Source organism: Erpetoichthys calabaricus, chromosome 12, assembly GCF_900747795.2.
Source record: "Erpetoichthys calabaricus chromosome 12, fErpCal1.3, whole genome shotgun sequence".
NCBI lineage: Eukaryota > Metazoa > Chordata > Cladistia > Polypteriformes > Polypteridae > Erpetoichthys > Erpetoichthys calabaricus.
In genome coordinates, this window is record NC_041405.2 from 73,319,165 (window position 1) to 73,336,997 (window position 17,833).

At 38.0% G+C, this 17,833-nt stretch overlaps 1 protein-coding gene across 1 annotated transcript in view; it reads right to left on the minus strand.

The window, feature by feature from the left end:
* zgc:66433 (uncharacterized protein LOC321250 homolog) overlaps nt 1-9,896 on the minus strand; it is a 196,382-nt gene extending 186,486 nt beyond the window's left edge. Inside the window, exon 1 of the mRNA XM_028815706.2 lies at nt 9,730-9,896. The gene's annotated coding sequence lies outside the window, so the exon portion shown is untranslated. The remainder of the gene's footprint in view (nt 1-9,729) is intronic.
* Between the last annotated feature and the right edge of the window lie 7,937 nt (nt 9,897-17,833).

The window sequence follows — 17,833 nt, forward strand, 5'->3', positions numbered from 1 at the left end:
TGTCAAACTGAGGAGAACCCAGCTACATTAAGGAAATCTGGTTTTCCGTTTGTGTCCCAGAGACATGTAGATTAAGTTAATTAGTAAGTCTAAACTTCCTCATGTGGTTGATCGTTGGTTTGTTTATGACTATGTTCTGCAATAAGCTGGCCCGATATTGCTAATTTAGGCTTCAGTCCCCTTCATATGATGCTTGGAAAGAGCAGTAACTAAATGAATAGGTGGACATTTACAGAACAACAATAGAAAATTATCATATAAAGTAAGTGGGGTTTTTGGCATTTACCAAGATATGACTTACATCCATCGATCTATCTATGATGTAAACCCCTTTATCCGTAGAAGGGCTGTAAGGAAGCTGGAGCCTACCAACTTGACTGACAATTTTCAGATAAGTGCCTAGAACAGTTGGTAAGATTCCAACATATTCATTTAAAAGTAAAAGGGAAATACATCAAGAACGGAAAAAGTATGCATACTTTAGTAAATGATTGCTAAACTCAAAACAAACCAGGATCAGAGGCACACGTCTAAAAGAAGGAAAATTCATCAAAATGCAGAAAAAACTAATCTACCGTGCTTAGAGCAGAATTGAGTCATCGTGAAACATTCATCTACATTTTTTTGTTAACTTCCTCTCCAACTCACCATTCTCTTCTGTGAACTGAGCCCTCCATTCCCGATTTAACTGAAATGTTTGTTAGATGAAGACAGAAGGAATTTTAATATCCAGACAATGCAGAAGGTCAGGAAAAAGGGGCAAAGTTGTACTTCAAAGCGGTTATTAAACCTGCACAGACAAAGCACTGCCTGAAGCCATTTATTTATTTCATTTTGTTTTATTTATTACAGCAGTGCTTCTGAAAAATGTTGGATTGGTGGGTCATAGGCAAGAATCAATGAAATTTATAAACCTACAGAAAACTGTCTTTGTAAGCTATTAAGTTTCTGACAGTGGATTACTAATAATATTCCTCAAGGAAAGAACAAAAACAATAAAAGACACAAGTGACCTACTGTAGAATGTAAGAGTTCTCCTAAAAATGATGTATAAAGATCTTAAATTCTCACCAGAATGACACAAAGTCTTAGTCTAGCCTTTAATTAACACTACTGACTATTCAAATTTGGGCTCTCACTTATTTTAATATGCAGCAGCATCACCCAGGCAAATACATTAAACATGCTAGCATTAGGGCAAAATCACCATCACAATGCAGGTCAAATCTAACAAGAACAGAACAGAATTGTGACTGGCATGAGACAAACAAGTCGGTGATAACAGTCTGAAAAAATCTTTGCCCTTCCTCTACACATATTGGACAATTACAACCCAAATTTGATTTGATTGATTTGACTTAGATGTAGTGTGTTAGCACTGCTAAGCTGCCTCACAGACTGAGATTCCTGGGTTCAAATCCTGTGCCTGGTCATGGTCAATTCTGAGTTTCCAAGTTCTCAATATGTCTACACAACATTTCCTATGGGCAATCTGTTTTTTCTCCCATACCCCTAAAGACAGGCAGTTTAGTGTATTTGGCAACTATAAATCGGACTGGTATGAGTGTGGGTGTGTGTGTGTGTGCCTTTTGATGGACTGCTGTTTTCTGCTCTGCACTCAGCTCTGCTGGATTGACTACAGCAACCCAAGACCCTGAATTGGATTAAGTGTTTTTTGAGAACATTATGCTGTTTTAGAGAATCAATGGGTGATATTTTTGTTACTTGATTTGGATTGACTTGCTTGGTGTTACTGGTTAATCCCATCATCTATTGGCTCCACAAGACTTGGTTCAAATTCTGTGCCAAGGCACTGTCTGGGTGGAGGTTACCTTTTTCTTCATGTCTGCATGTGATATTTCTCCTTGTACATTACAGTATTTTGATAAGTACAGGCCATTCACCCCAACAAAGCTTGCCATTCCTATCCACTTAATTCCTCTAAAATATCATCATCTAGTTTTGACGGACTCTAAAGTCCTACTCTCTATGACACTACTTGATAGCTTAGTCCATGAGTCTATGGTTCTCTGTGTGAAGAAAAGCTTCCAAATGTTTTTACGAAATTTTAAAATTAACAAGTTTCCAACCCTACCTCTCTGTTCTTGTTGAACTCATTTTAAAGCAACGGTTTCGCTGTACTGTACTAATTCCCTTGGTAATTTGAAACATTTTAGTCATGTCACCTCTTATTCTCCTTTTGCTTAAGATGAAAAGGTTCACCTCCTTCAGTCTTTCCTCATAACTCATCCCCTGCAGTCCTGGAATCAGCCTGGTCTCTCTTCTCTTGTCTTTCTGTAGCTGTGTTATGTGTTTTTTAAAATATGGAGACCAAAACTGCACATAGTACTCCAGATGAGGCCTCACTAGAGTATTATAAAGCTTACGTATAACCTCCTTGGACTTGTACTCTGCACATCAAGGTGCTATATAAGCTAACATTTTATTGGCTTTCTTCATCGCTTCTGAACACTGTCTGGAAGTTGATAGTGATAAGTCCACTACAACTTCTAAATCCTTGTCATAAGCAGTTCTTTTAATTTCAAACCTCTCGTTGCGTATGCAATGCTAACATTTGTACTTCTTATGTGTAATAACTTACATTTACTTAAATTAAAGTTCATCTGCCACAAATCTACCCAACCCTGCATGCTATCCATGTTCCTCTGTAGTAATTCGACTTGGACACCATAAAGGCTTGGACAAATTTTTACTTTAGATTTCTTCCCAAAAATGTGTGCTTTAGGATAATTTGGGGTGATTATATGCATATGAATGAGTGTGTCCCATAACAAACTAACAGCACACTGAATGCTATTTTCTCAATTGAGATGGACCTCGATCCCCACAGCTCTGAAATGGATTAAGTGTGCCTGACAATGAATGGATTCTGTTAGGTAATTCTTTGGTTTGTGAAACACCTAGTAATGCAGCTGGCTGTGAAGACTTGCTATGCAAAGTAAAGCTTCATTGCTTAGGTATGTTCAGGTAGGATGAACACAGTTGTTCTGCTTTTGCCACATTCTTGTGGAAAGAGTAGTGACCGGAACAAAACACAGCACTCAAAATGTGGAGTCACAAATGAATGTGAGAGTCTCTTGCTTGATTTAGACTCCACAGATCAATGATTGTGTCTTACACTCTATTGCATCTGCATCTTACCTACAGGCAGAATTTGTTTTTCATAGCTCAGCACCTCTCACTTCACACAGCATTTATATTTCATCATTTTGTCACTTAGATATTTATCTTTACAGCAAATTGCAAAGCCCCTCCTAGAATGACTTGTAGGCCAAAATCAATCAGTGTGTTCCCACAGAAATAAAAAACTATGTGTACAAAAAAAAAGACAACACGGATGGCCAGGCACAAAATTGATTTTCTTTTTTGCAACCATTGACCTTGTCTAAAGTCTCATCCTTGACATACTGTTTCCCCACAAACATAATCCATTGTTATAACATTTAAACTAACAGGAAGCCAGACATGTATTGATTTCAAACAGCATGCAGCAAATAGCATTTTTGGATAAATCTGTCTCACAACATGAAGGAAGTGTTCTCAGCACTCAGATCGACTCCTACAAGCCCACCTCGATGCAATCAATAGAGCTAATCCCTGGAATAAAGTCCCTGGCTTTTAAATAGGCAAGCTGTGTAAATCATTTATAAGAAGAGGAGATTTTGTACTGTATGTGCCAACAAACCTCTTAATGAACGATTTATAGGGTGTACAGCAGTGTAGACTGGCTTCACAAGGAAACACATCGAAAATGTCTTGATTTACTCTTAACTCTGTTGTGTTATATGTCTAACAGTGAAGTGATTTTTTTTTACTTTCAAAAACATAATATCTCTACTGGATCCATATTTTACACTGTTTGGTCTATTGAAGTACGGTAAAAACCTTCCTGGCAGTGCATCGCATAATTAAAAACTCGTTATGGGTTGTAGCAAATGCCTTGTTTGGGATAAAATTCAGAACTCTTTAAAAAAGGTGGGAGTATAACCACAGTGTCCCTACTGTAGATGTTGTGGAGTGAAACAAGCAAACTTTGATTAACATTTAGACATATACGTCCACAAGGTAGTATGGGCTGTTGGCATTTTGCTGTTGCTCATTTCCTAATGTGCATACCAAATGTTTTTGGATTGACTCAAGTGTGCTGAATGAGAACGACAAAGAGAATGAGAAACTTTTCCACAAAGTGTTGCATTTATACTGAACAGGCTTGGGAGCTCAGTAGTCAGGCTCATCACAAATTCCTCAGAACTCAACGCTGCAATGTATCTAAACATAAAATATAAGATCATTTCAAATCCTCACAATAACTTGGGAAGGAAGCTGACTAACCAATTGGCTAATCCCCTAATTGACAAAGACGAGATGCGGATTAAACAGTCACTCTCCTTCCTACAGACCTTTCTCACCTATGAAAAAAATCTTGTGTTCATTTAAATAACTATTATATGATGGGTTTAATATTGGATAGATTGATTTTGTTTCATCTCATTCTCAAACCCACTTAATCCAGTTCAAGGTCATGTTGGAACAGTGCCTATATAGGCAGAACTGGGTACAAGACAGCCTTGGACAAGGTGTTAGTCATGTTAGTCCATTACAGGGTCCACACATTCACTTTTTAATTGAACTTGTACGTCTTTGAGGATGTGGGTGGCAAACTGGACTAACATAACACAAGATTTAGATTAAGTGCTACCCATTATACCACCACATAACCTGCTAGAAAGATAGACACATGATGAATTTGTTTTTCTTTTCTGCAGTTTCATATATGAAATATATAAATATATATACAAACGCTAAAAACACATAAAAATTTAAATGGAATTAAAAAATTAAACTATGTTAAAAATAATTAAATCCTGAAAACTTGCTATATGCTACACTTTAATGAGTGATAATGTGTGGCACAATGGAGAGTGCTGCGGTGTGTGTAGATTCAAAATCCAGCCCAGTCACTGTCTATGGTGGTTCGTGTTTTCTCTGTCTGCTTGCATTTCCTCTGATATCCCAAACATGTGGATGGCAGGTAACTTGGCAACTCTAAATTAAACAGTTTGGGTGTGGAAACACAAAATGGTGAAATGAATTGTGCCCAATGCTGCTGGAATAGGCTTCAGTTACCTGAAACCCTGATAATAAATGTAGCAGGTTATGGGGGAATGGATGAATAATTAATAATAAAAATTAGTATTACAACACATCAGTGAACATCGACACTAGATTTATGTTGGATTAATGTTTAGAAAAAAATTTGGTCCGCATTATATAAATAAAAAAAACATTTTAATGAGTACCAGAAGATCTGTAACAGACTTTTTTTCTTTTCTTTGTAGGCAGAACAGTTATCAAACACAAAAAAAAAACCACCAGGGTGCCAACATCCATCATAACCTGCCTACGCTGAAAGACCTTGACCAGGTCACGTCACTATTTTTTGCCCTTCTCATTAGATTGGAGCATTAGGCAATCATTTTCAAATCACTGCACTTCCCCTAATCTACAAAGTGACCTTGTCCTCCAGATGACATTCTTCAGTTAGACAGACACATATCATCTTATGTCACTCTCAAACCTACTTAATCCAGTTCAGTGTTATGGGGGAACCAAACCAATCCAGGCAGCACTGGGCACAAGGCAGGAAACAGCATTGGAGGGGGTGTCAGTCAATCATGGGGCCTACTTAACCACACACACCAACACCCACACTGGGCCAGTTTGGATGCACCAGTTAACCTCACCTACACATCTTTGGGGATGTGGACAGCAAATGGGACTAGCCTAACACAGGATGCAAATTAGGCGCTATTCACTGTATCAACATGCAACCTCCAAGACAGAAGGATAGTTGGTGTAATAAATAAAGGTGTTTTTTTTTCAGCAGTTTCATATATGACATATAGATACAGATACAAAAAGTAAATAATACTCTACTTGGTAGAAATCTTTAAAGCATATTGCTTGGGTTGGTGGGTATGGGTTACTTCACAGTATTGCTCTCTAGTCTAAAAGAAAAATAAGGAGGAAATAACATTTTGTCTCCGTGTTTGTGTAGATTTTCTCCTACAGCCCAAAGATATGCCACCAGACAGATTGGCCGATGCCAATTAATTACTTTGATAAGAGTTTGTGGCTATGTAGTCTTTGGACATACATACTGGACATGCTGTCACAAATGGACAAATTTTACATTCTGCCAGTAAAGCAGCATTTCTCAACCTTTAAGTATTTGCGGCCCGAGTTTTCATAACAGTTTTAATCACATCCCCCTAACGTTTTTTTGAAAGGAGCCCACTAATACCAATTTGTTCTTTTTTAATTAATGATATATCATAGATACATATTTTATTATACCTACTTAACTTTTATCGACATTTATCTAACTCTATATTTATTTTTCTAGTATCAGAATGTAGTTTAAGTTCATTTGTTTTGGTTTCAATAGATGTATTTTTCATATTTTTGATTTGTGTTTTCTTTTTTTCACATCTTCGCGCCCCACTTTTTGTTACTTCGCGCCCCCCTAGGGGGCCCACCCCACAAATTGAGAACCACTGCAGTAAAGGATGTTTTCAAGCACCCATCTCCAGTTTTGCAGATGCTCAGCCTATGCCCCTGACTGATGCCCCAGTGAATGGCTTGCTATTTTTGCTTGTTTACTAGACACTGGACCTACCATAGGTCCTCTTATTCCTAGAGTTTTTTTCACAGTTTAAATACATGGAACACCCACTTTAAAGTTATAACATTTGTTACATGGCTAGCTGGAATTTTATCTTGCTAATCTGGAAAGTTCTTGCTCCATTATCGTTTATTATTATTTTAAGTGTTGCATGACACCCTTATCTAAGGCTGCTTACAAAATCAGTATTTATAACAACTGTAAATATATTGTTGAGGTTGGTGGGGGGTGTCAGATAACATGAAAAGTATCATCTCACCACTAATCATGCCAAGGACTGCTGAGAGTGGAGGAAAAAGATTTGGGGGGCAACCAGCTAATTTAGGTAAACCCAAAAAATAGACAGTAGATAAGTAATGATGACGAGGACTTGATATAATGATGCACAAGACAGGTTAAGTGACTTACGCAGGGTCACACTTTGAGTCAGACAGACATGATGAAGTTACAACTTTGTGATTTACAGCCATTGTCTTAGCTAATACACAGCATTGCATGTCACAATGAAAGTAAGACAAGTTATCTTATAAAATTAGAAAAAACAGATATAGTGATCAAAATTCTTTATCAGTTCCATTCATAAACAACCATCTTATTAGTTGTATTTCTTTATCAACTGCTTTTGTGGATGTGTATCTTGGTAGGAATTAATTTGTCATGAGACTGAGTGTTTTTAAAATACAGTGTTTGGCCCTCTATATATTTTGAACTAGTTTATCTGCAATAAGGAGCACAATGTACTCCTTGTCTTACAAATACTTTTAATAACACTGGAATCCTTCACAACTCAGCTGTGATTGAGTGCATATAAAAAATAAACTGCTGGTTACTTGTTCCTGGGCAAGTTCTGGATGTCTTTGTTATAACCAAGTTCTAACGTAGGCACTAATTTCTATTGTTTCATTTAGTATTAGTCAGTTCCAGTCCGGCAGCACAGTGGCACAATGGGTAGCACTCCTGCCTCACAGTTAGGAGACCCGGATTTGCTTCCCGAGTCCTCCCTGCGTGGAGTTTGCATGTTCTTCCTGTGTCTGTCTGTGTGGGTTTCCTCCTGTAGTCCAAAGACATGCAGGTTAGGTGCATTGGCGATCCTAAATTGTCCTTGGTGTGTGTGTGTGCACGCTCCCTGCGGTGGGCTGACGCCCTGTCCAGGGTTTGTTTCCTGCCTTGCGCCCTGTGTTGGCTGGGATTGGCTCCAGCAGACCCCCATGACCCTGTAGTTAGGATAGAGCGGGTTGGATAATGGATGGATAGTTCCAGTCCTGATGAAACAATGTATCGTATCATTTTCAAACCCATTTAATCCAATTCAGTATCAGTGCAGCCCAGGCAGCACTGGGCACAAGTCAGGATACAACACTGAGTAGGGTGCCCAGTTCAACACAGGGCCTACTAAAGGCAATTTAGAATTGTCAGTCAGCGTAACATGCCTGACTTTGTTGATGCAGAAGAAAAACTGGAGCATCTGCACAGACATGGGGAGGGAGAATGTGCAAAATCCACAAAGAACATGGGCACAAGGTTTGAAGTCATGAAGATTGATCCATAAAATGGCAGCACTAACTAACCACTCTGCCATAATATCACTCTTGGAATAGAATAGTTACATGTTACATTATGTTAAAATAAGTTGGCAGTTTCCTGGATTTAATTCAATTCCTTGTTTTTTCTTTAATTCACAAGTCTAAATATTTATTACTTTAGGGGATAATGTCATTAATGAGTTACATAATTGGGTTATAAATAAGATTTGTTTGCCTAATATTTCAGAGCTGACCGAAGATTTTCTGAACCTGTTGTATGCCTTTAGAGAGACACACTACACAACACCCTGAAGTATGAAGTAGGATCCAACCACACCCTGCCAGTCCTTAGCTGGGCAAACACTACTTCATACTCACATAGCTCAAGTCAGTCGAGACTGGGCAGGCAATCTAACACTTTGAAACAGGAAAAGAAACCATAATGCAGTGATGAAGAGCAAGATTTAACCTTAGAGAATTAAACTCTTAGCGCTAACAACTGCACCATCAAGCTGCCCTTTGTGAAACTGCCAGTGTCTTAATAGTACTAATAACAGTTAGCAATAATTTTGATTCTATAGTCATGCGTGATTATACAAATAAGGCACTTTAAAACAAATGCAAAAGAACACTCACCTACAGTATGTTTCTTACTGCGTTATAAGATATAAATCTGATAGACAGAGATTTCCTACTCGCAAGACTGTTAGCAGTTTTTATTTATAGGGTCAGGTAAATGCTGGATTATCAAATTATCAAAATCTGATTACAAGTTTAGCCAACTCGAAAAGGTGCATTGGAATGACAACACTGCATGAATTCAGCTACTCCTATAGGCTTTAATTATAAATCTAAGGCTTGAATGCCGTGTTTATCCGGCATTATATTTTCAGAATTATATATATATTACTAACAGGCTCTCCGGGACAACAGTTTTAAAGAACACCCTTATTATGACAACAGTTTTAGACCAAGTTAACGTTTATTTCACTTTGTTGGATCATCTTCCGCTGCGTCATGTAAATATGCCTGAAAACTTCCAAGTAATATGAGGTTGAATCCGCATAAACCAAATCCTTCTGAGGAATCAGTCAATCAATCAATCAATCATGGGATCTGATTTGCCACAACATAAAGGTGACACAATATACAAGATTGACCATTTACGATGGGCGCCTACTGGACTCTCCGATCGAACCTGGTAATGACCCTCGGTTACTTGATTATGTGCTCTGATCAAGGCAGCTGGAAATCTGTGCATTTATGTGTCCGTCTCTTTATCCAGTAAAACAAGTATAACCCCAACAGAATAAAAAAGAACAGATTTTACGTTAAAAGTTTCATTATGCTGGGAGTGGGGAAAAGGGCAGCCTACAGATTCTCGACTCGGTCCCCCGCTCCAGATGTTCAGGCTGAACGGACAGCGGCCAGGTCCACAACACTACAACACCAGAGAAGGCAAGTTTTACACAAAACACAGAACCAATAGGGAGTACTTACCAGCTGCGTATTAGTCGATTGCGGGACGTCGCTTCTTTTAGTTGGGGAGCGGCATCAGAACTCCTTTTAATTTTTTTTTTGGTTTTATTTGTTGTATTTTACAAATTGTACAAATGAAGTCTGAAGAAAAGCATCCTGTTCTGTTAAGCTCCACCCCGCCTCCTTATAAGGAAAGAGTCACGTATAACACGCGCCCTCCCCCTCATCCCCCGCGCCCCTAACCGCGTGGTCTGTCATTTAGCAGTCGGCTGTGAGTACCTTCAGTTTGAGCATCTCAATCCGATGCATTTTAAAATCCTGGACAGCGACTAACCAGGTTGGGTCTACGGGCACCTGGAAGTGTAGTCATTCCAAAAAGCCGCTGTCAATTAATTACAACTTTGGAGCGTTGAGACTAGAAACGGGACTCCTTTCATTTAAGAGAAATCTTTAGTACGGGCGCCATCGTGCGGAATTCCTTTGTTCGAGCTGCGCTCTTATTATTGTACACCCGGCAGTGTTATTGTCTAGGCGCAATTTTTCCGATACTATTTAAGGCATCTTCATAAATAATGTAGAAGTCGACTGAAGCACAGAAATAGGGCTTGCTTTTAAGGTTGCAGATGAAAATATAGCTTTAATAAAGCATTTCCCGTTGGAGATTACCTTCATGTTTTTTCATTGTTCAATTGCGTAAATCTGCTGTTACATTATAAATAAGACGCTGGGGCGGCCTAAAGAAGTAACCCTGACATCCCATTGCCGGCTGGATTTTTTCCATTCGTTTCATATTTTTATAAACCTTGTAAAGTTCGATATTTGTAGCCTCGGGCAAGATGGGAAAAAAAGAAGAAAAAACATTTGTATTAGATTGTTAGTCTTTCTTTTTGCAGTAATTTCCGAGTTGGAAACAGTAAATCAAATACCATCCTTCTAAGGACTGGTATCCCCCAAGGCTACATCTTGAGTCTTCTATTCTTCACTTTGATGGCACATGGCTGTTGCACAAGGTACAGCACAAACCACATCATGAAGTTCACTGATGACACAATAGTGATAGGCCAAGTCAGTGGTGATGATGAGATGGCCTACAGAGAGGAGGTTAAACAACTCATGGGCTGGAGTTTAAACAATAACCTGACCCTGAATATCAATAAAACAAAGGCGATCACTGTGGACTTTAAGAAAAAACATACCACACACTTTCCTCTATGAACAGTTCTACTGTGAAGTCAATCAGGAGCACAAAGTTCCTGAGAGTGGAGATAATAAATGATCTCTCCGGGACACAACACACCATAATCGAAGACACTTTTGGGACTTGGATCCAGTTATCTGCTGTTTGATGGAGGAAATGGACTTAAAAATTGAATGATGCCTTCTAACTTCCAAGCATATTTTTATTTAAAGATATTTACAGTATGTGTACTGGTGCACAGCGTCCCTTACCTTTAGTTACCCCCTTAATTTTCAAGCACATTTTTTTCCATTTTCAGTTGTAGTTGATTCTTATCTGCCACTTTCTATTAAAATCGGCCTTTAACTGCTGTCTAAATTGTTTTAAAAAATCGTCCACAAATAAACCAAATAAAGATACATAATATTTGCTGGAAGGCAAAGAAATGGAAAAAAAAACAAAATATTTACAGTATTAGGACATCTATAAAAATTCTGCAAGTAATTTTTATATACGTACCAAAATTGCTAATAATAGGGTAGCAACAAATGCAATACCAGGCCAAAATTAATTACAGATTTCATAAATGAGAGAATTATTACCATTTTAATTTCATTCGATTTTCAGCACTTTCTTTGCCATCATTGGATGCCTTAATATGTAACATATAATTAATATATAAGATAGGCACACCTCTGCACTCAGTTTACTTGCCAATGGCCTGTGATATACACATTACATTTTCATGTGAAGTTGTAAGAAACAGGCTCAAGAGGCAGAGAGTTTCATGTATTTTTAAAAATATAGTCAAATTAAATATATATTGCATTATTTAAAAAAAGAAACAGCACAAATAACTTGTAGGAGCCTTTTTGTATTCCACATTTAATGAAACCACTTATTTAAATTAGATAAAGCCTATGTCAACTTTAAGATTTATTGTCATGTGTATATAGTACAATGATAGTTTTATGTGAATTTCTCCTAAGAACATCTGACAATAATGATAATCATAATGCCCTGCTATATCAGTATGGTGTGTGCTACAGATGTGGACAAATTTGTTGGTACTGTCCACAAAAAAGAAGCACTTACAATTGTCTCTGAAATAACTTTAACATAACAAAAGTAATTGGCATCCATTATTATTTATTCCATATTAAACAAAAATGATACATTGCTATAGAATTTTGATTCAACAGAATATTTCAAATAACACATATGAAAATGTAATGGACAAAAGTGATGGGGCCATAAACCAAATGTTTTGTTGCCAACCTTTACAAGCAATCACAGCAAACAAGCAGTTCCTGGAGCTCTCAATGAGACTTCTGCACCTGTCAACAGGTAGTGTGGCCCACTCTTCCTGTGCGAACTGCTCCAACTGTGTCAGATTTGAAGGGGGCCTTCTCCAGACTGCATGTTTCAATTCTTACCATAAATGTTAGATAGGATTCAAATTAGGGCTCATAGAAGGCCATTTCAAATTAGACCAATGTTTTGTTCTTGGACTTTCTTGAATGCTTTAAGTTCTGGCTTTTGGGTCATTATCCTGTTGGAGGATCCATCACCTGCAACTGAGACAGAGCTTTCTGACACTGAGCAGAACGTTTCATTCCAGAATGTTCTGATACTCTTGAAAGTTCCCTTTTCCTAGCACAGACTGAAGGCACCCTGTGCCAGATGCAGCAAAGCAGCCCCAAAAAATAACTGAGCCTCCTCCATGTTTCACAGGAGACGTGGTGTTCTCTTTTTTGAAAGCTTAATTGTTTCACCTGTGTACATAAAGCTAATGTGACTTGCCAAAAACCTCCACTCTTGTCTTATTTGTTCTAAGGACAGTCTAACATTGTGGCTTGTCAATATGCATTTTAGCAAATTACAGTCTGGCTTTTTAATTTTTTTTCTTTTAACGGTGGAGTCCTCCTGGGTCTTCCTCCATTGAGCCCCATGTCACTCATCAAACACTGATGGACCTTGACTTTGGAGTTCAGCTTGTGTCTCCTTGGATTTTTGTCCACCATTCTCACTGTCCTTCTGCCCATTCTAGGGTCATTTTTCCTCTTGCCCCTGTATCCAGGGAGGTTGGCTACAGTCACATAGACCTTAAACTTCTTAATAATATTTGCAACTGCTGTCGTAGGAACATCAACTGCTTGGAGATGGTCTTATAGCCTTTGCCTTTAACATGCTTGCCTATAATTGTCTTACTGATCTCCTCAGACAACTAACTCCTTTGCTTTCTCTGGTTCATGAGCAGTGTGGGATGCACAATGATACCAAAAAGCAGAGGGACTTCTTTTGTCTATTTAAATAGGCTGAATGATTGATTGCAGGATTGGAGAGGTGTTATGTCAATTAAAGAAAAGAACTACTTTGAAAAATCACTCTCATCCAATCATTTATGATCTTCTCTAGGGGTACCAATAAATGTGTCCAGGCCATTAAGAACATTTTATTTAGAATAAACAGTATTTTATCTCTTTTCACACTTGCTTTTCTCTACTCCATGAGACCTCAAAGGCATACAGGTATGCATGGGACAATTGCTTTTCATTTAATCACTTTTTAGGAGGTATACAGAACTTTTTCAAGGAGCTGTAAGGGTACCAACAAATTTGGTTTCCCACCAGCCTAGGGTTCCAAGTTTTGTTTTATGTCTTTTTTGTTCAACTGGAGAATCATTTACTTTTGTTTATTGTCTACTGCACTGTCTATGTGCTATGTTCCATGTGCTTTGAAGGTGGTCCCCCCTAGAGGCCTTATAAATCCAGAGGGTCTTCCAAAGATCCCTATGGTGCACTTTGAATGTAATAGGGGGTCTGGTGAGTGCTACTTGTGTTTTTCTTCTGCCTTATTATTTTGAATCATTGCATACATGACCATTTTGCTCTTTTTTTTGACTTTATCACTAGATTTTTATTGGGCCTTGTTAGCCTTGGATGGATCTTGCTGGCAACTTCTTTTCTCCTTGTGTACTCTATGGAGCTTCATCAACTTATGGAGAAATTTTGTTATAATAAATCTTTTATTTTGTAAAGATTTTAATGGGCCCTTTTTTTATGTAGCTGGAGTTTTTGATGAAATTTCCCCCCTCTAGTGGGCATTTTTGGAAGTGTTCTTGGAACTCGAGTGCTGTGGGAGTCTCAGTCATAACACTTAACAACACAACCTTTGGCAAAAATCAGAGCTCCCATTCATTTTTGTAGCCCGCTATAAATCTTTGGATTCTTGTTTTAAAATTTTTTCCCCTATTCTCCTATTCTTCGTTGCAGATCTCTTCTAGCCGTGAGATACTCTTGGGCTGTCTTGTGTGCAAAACACGATTAAGGATATACCCACAGGTATTCAAGAACGATAAAGTCTGGGCACTGCAAGAGCCATTCCAAAATCTTCATTTTGTATTTCTGAAGGTACTTTACTGTTTTGTTGTCGAAGCCATTTTTTCTTCAGCTTCAGTTTCTTAACTTATGTTCTGACATTCTCCTTCAGGATTTGTTGATACTTAGTCTAATCTACACGATGAAATGGTGCTGATGGCAAATAACTGTTTTTTCACCCAGTTTATTTCAAGCACAATACATGGTGGTGCTTGTCTAGATCTTTTTTTTTAAAGTTATTTATACTTTAAGCAACAGTGATCAAGGCATGGTAAATGCTGAGATCATCTTTGAAGACACACAAATGTTTACCAAAGCAAAGACCTATAATTTGCGGGAAGCAGACTTCATGGGAATGAGGAAGTATCTAAAAAACACAAAATGGGAAAATAAAAGCTCAGCAACTATTAATGATAGCTGGTGTCACTTCTAAGGCCTTCTGATTCAGGCTCAAAATAAATATATTTAAAAAAACAATTAAGCAAAAAGACTAAAAATTTGTCTAAGGATATTATTAAAAAGGAAAAAACAGCCAAATTAATTCTGACTCAGAGGACTACCAGACATTGCAGCAAGAGATCAGAAAAAGCATTTGAAAGGTCAAAAGGGAAACTGAAAAAATAAATTGCTAGTAAAGCCAAAACAAACATCAAGCAATTTTTTGAGTTCTACTTTAGTATAAAGACAATGAAAGGCCATTTAAGAATCCTCAGAGACATGAAAAGAGAAATCAAAGAAACTGAACAAATATTTAATCCAAGTTTTTGTAAATGAAGAAACAAATGGAATGCCCTGTGCAGAAGTAAAAACAAGCTCTGAATTCATAGACTTTAAAATAGAAGAGTCATTTGTGCTTCAAGCCTTTGGTACCTTGGACCTGATGGGTTATTACCAATTGTATTGAAAGAAGTGTAAAAAGAAGTACCAGAGGACTGGAAAGTTGCAAATGTGACTCCAGTCTTGAAGAAGAAAGACAAAATGGATCCTGGTAATTGCAAACCAAAATGTCTTACTTCTGTATCATGCATAATTATGGGAAATATAGTAATAAATAGAACAAAAAGTATCTCTATGAAAATGATATGCTAAATTACAGCCAGAATGGGTTTATGAGAGGAAGATCATGCCAAACAAATCTTTTAGATTTTTTGAACAGGTAACTGCAACTGTTGACAAAAGCAAAGTATATAACACCAGTAACGGCGCACTGCATGATAATGTGCAGTGAATACACTTGACTTGAGCATTCATAGTTTTCATCTACTTTCTCTGTACGTTTAGCATTCATTTGCTCAGAGGTTGATGCACTTGCTGCTTCCTGAGCAGCTCTTCTTTGCTGCACCCTAGCGGCCCGCTTCTTCTCTTCTTTCATCAGCATTTTTTCGTGTTAAAACTGATTAAGTCAGTGTTTGTGTTGCAATTACTTAGTATGTTTTCCTTAATTTTTCTCTCAAGCTGGCACTTAAGTCTTCAATCTGCCTCAAGAATGATTTAAGATATGAAGAGGTAGGGGAAGTGATGACAAAGGTGGTAGGGATGAGAACGGCGCCCATGCACATGTGCTGCACGGTCGCCCTGCTGGCCGCTGCCAAGAGTTGATTCTACAATAAAATAAAATAAAAGTAAAAAGAGGAATAACCTTGGAGGTCAATCATCACACAAAAGTGGATAGTAGACATCACGTAGTATATATGTACTAAATTTTAAGTCAATAGTTCAAACGGTTTGCATGCTACAGGTGATTTAAAATCCTGGACAGACAAACGAACAGCCACGGTAGCGTATTATATAAAAAGATAACTAATTTATACTTTCAAAAAGCCTTAAGCTCAGTCCCACACCAAAGATGAATTCTAAATCCAGAAGTTGTAGGATTCAGAGGTAACCTACAAAACTGGATTTCAAGTTGGTTGATCGGCAGGAGACAAAGAGTACCGATAAGCGAAGAATATTCCACGTGAAGTGAGGTCATCAGCGGAGTCTCTCAGCAGTCTCTCTTTGGATCGTTACTTTTGCTGACTTACATCGATGACATTGATTCTGGTATAGTTAGAAAACTTGTGAACTTTGCAGACTATACTAAAATTTGAGCAATAGCAGACACTGAAGAGGAAGCATTAATAATTCAAAAGGACAAGGTTCGGGACTGGGCTAACATATGGAAAACATGGTTTAATGTAGAAAAGTGCAACACGTGAGCAAAGGAAATGTCAATTAAAAATACAAGATTGAGACACTCTTCTACAGGAAGCAACCTCTGAAAAGTATTTAGAAGTTAGGTGGATACAATATTTTCATCATCTAAGGAATGTGCAGAAGTGATTAAAAAGGAAAATAAAACATTATGTTTTATCATTAAAATTACTAGAAGCTGTTCCTAAATCTACAGGTGTGTGTACCAGTGGTCCTGTATCGTTCATCAGAAGGAAGAAGTGAGGAAAACAGCTGTGCAGGATGGCTCAGGTCTTCAATTATGTGCCCTTCTAATATGTCAAATGTCATATGGTGGATTCAGAAAGCATTCAGACCCCACATTTTTTTATATTGTAGATTTAAATTTATAAAAAGCCCCCATTTTCCTGCACAGCCAACTCTATGAAGAGTCCTGGTGGTTCCAAACTTTAATCAATTTCACAATTATTGAGGCCACTGTATTCCTAAGAACACTCACAGCTTTAGAAATGGTTTTAAATGTTTGCTATGATCTATGCCTCATCACAATTTTATAATGAGTTCTTTGGACTTCATGGCTTGGTTTTTGTCCTAACAAGCAGTGTGAATTGTGGGACCTTTTATACACAGGTGCGCATCTTTCCAAACGATGTCCAATCAATTCTAAATACCACAAATGGACTTCAATCAAGTTCTAGACACATCTTGAGGATAAATAAAGCAAACAAGATGCACCTTACTACAATTTCTGAAAATGTATTCACTTTGTCATTGTGTGTTGTTGAGCGTAGATCGATGGACAAAATGGCAAATTTATCCATGTCAAATAAATCTACAGCACAATAAAGAGTGAAGAAAGTGAGAGAGTCTGAATGCTTTCTGAAGATGCCCTGAACAGAATGCAGCGTGGTGCCAGTAAATTTCTGTGCCGCCTTCAACACCCTTTGCTGTACGTAACTATCCTAAACCAAACAGGTGCTGTACCGGGATGCAATGCAGCCGGTGAGGATGGACTCCATTGTGCACCTGTAGATATTGTGAGAATGGATGGAGAAATGCAACGTTTAATCAGACTTCTGGGGAAGCAAAAGTGTTGGTAAGCATCATCAACAAGAGATGAAATGTGTTCTGCTCACTTCAGCTCAACATTCCTGCACCCACCCACCCTGGGAAAAGTTGAAGGTGGCATCTAACCTAACACACACATCTCTGGAATACTTGAACAGAAATAAGCAGAGAAAGTACAAAGTCCATACAGGTGTTGATGGAATCAGGATTAAAAGATTGTAAGCAAACTTTAGTGATACCATGAACCAAATACTTCAATAGGAGGAAAAAAGTGAGCAGGTGTAGAGTGTCGCACACATGAGATTGGGAGGCAGAACAAGGGCCTGAA